The 1,931-nt window shown below is 33.0% G+C and overlaps 1 long non-coding RNA gene across 1 annotated transcript; it reads left to right on the forward strand.

Annotated features, from left to right (window-relative positions):
* The first annotated feature begins 331 nt into the window (after window positions 1–331).
* Window positions 332–1,314, forward strand: LOC140006307 (uncharacterized). Its single transcript, XR_011813944.1, has 2 exons — window positions 332–599; window positions 931–1,314. It is a non-coding gene; the product is annotated as an uncharacterized lncRNA (long non-coding RNA).
* The last annotated feature ends 617 nt before the right edge of the window (window positions 1,315–1,931 follow it).

Here is a 1,931-nt window from a genome sequence, read left to right on the forward strand (position 1 = left end):
TAAACCTTTTTTTGTCTTTTCTAATTAATTTACCTAAAATCATTTTAACCAACATAATTGAGATACACGGAATAAATTAATTATATTTATGATCATTAAAATATATCCAAATAATTACTATATATTTTCTAACTAAAACTTAGATAAGTGACTACTAATACAAAGTAATCATATACTTAATAATATATAAAAAAAATGCCACAATGCATTACATAAATTTACAAATATCTAAATATCACATCTGAATACTAAATTAAAAAAAAATAAAATTCAGAAATTACTTTAAAAGAAGATGCATACCTTTTCGCCTGATGCTTGAACTTAAAATTAGGAATCCAATCTCTTAATTACTTGGGCCAAACTTGGACTTTAAGATATTTTAATTTTTCCTTCTATTTTTTCCATCCCCTCCAGTACAAAAGCCCAACTTGTCCAATTTTAGCGTTGTTCCTCTCACTCCAGATTTAGCTGTACCTTTCGTTCTTTCTTTTCCTTTTCCTTTTTGCTTTTTTTTTTCTCCTTTCCTATCTGCAAATCGATGTTCCCTCTCTGTAAACATGAAGATGCTCCCTCTCTGCAAATCGATGAAAAAATTGACGGTACGTTTCTCCAAATAATGATTCGGTGCTCTACTTTTTACACCTTATCTTCCCCTTCCCCTTTCCCTTATCTTTGTGGCTGAAAAGAAAGAAGAAAGCATGAGGGGAAGGATGGCCTTTTGTTGGTGCAAGGCTTTGTAGTTGTATGGCAATAATTGAGTTGGTGCAGGTCTTGTTGTGTGATCTTTTGTTTTCCGTTCATGTTTTGTTTGGTTTCAATTATTAGGGGTTCAATTTTTTGGTAACAGTTAAAAAAGAAGAAGTAAATTATTAGGTGTTCAATTATTAGGGGTTTTGTTTTCTGTTCATGATTTGGCCAATTTGACTCCAGGTCAACTCTGAGATTTAGCTGACATCCTACTACACAGTTTTGACTCGACCAATATTGGCCAAATCAAAGCGACTCACATCCGATATGGAATAATCGACAATTCAGGGATTGATATCGTACCTATCCTCTCCATTCTGGTTACGACTCGGCCGAATGGCTAACCCTAACTGTATCGACCTCTTCTTCAGATACTAAACTGCATTCGATATTTAGTTTCTATAGTGGCATCGAAGGAACTCCCTCCGTCCCATTTATTTAGTCATGGTTGGGGAATCCAACTTTTTGAAAATATTGTTTGGTTATGATGCTTGTGCTTCTCTTTTCAATTTTATCTCCACAAATTCAAAATTTAAATTTGAATGGCAACATGCATATGATTAGCAAGACGAGCTATATTGGAAAGAGAGACTAAAATGTGTTTTACCTTTTCTAATACGATAATTGCTTTGGGACATTCTAAAATGAAAAGTATGACACTTTCAATGAAACGGATGGAGTATATCTTTTGCTTTAGAACTTCCTAATTATTATAATTCTGGACAGCCTATGTCGTGCCTACCACGAACTAGCCTCCATCTAGTTCGGAACAGGGTCAGCGAGAAGATTTTAGCACCTATTATTCTAGAAATGACAATTATAGCAATGCGACTGCAAAATTTGTCAACGAGAATGATGTAGTGTCGATGATGCTTTCAAAAATGATGCATCCCCAATTACTGTTTCGATAGCGTTTAGTATCTTTGTAAATGTTAGGGTCAGCAATGAAATAGATTTTGACACCATCAACAATGGCTCGTGATAAGGCAAGCACAAAAGATGCGCTAATCGTTGACATTGTTATTTCTTGTCCATATTCTTAAATTTCATCATTTGAATGATACTCTTTGATTATCTAGCAATTAGCGTTATTTTTAATTTTTTATTGAACATTATCACTTTAAAGTTAAATAATGTTATATATATAAGAATACAAATGAATAAGTGATTAGATGAATTATTTC

This window comes from Coffea arabica, chromosome 1c (genome assembly GCF_036785885.1).
Source record: "Coffea arabica cultivar ET-39 chromosome 1c, Coffea Arabica ET-39 HiFi, whole genome shotgun sequence".
Lineage (NCBI taxonomy): Eukaryota > Viridiplantae > Streptophyta > Magnoliopsida > Gentianales > Rubiaceae > Coffea > Coffea arabica.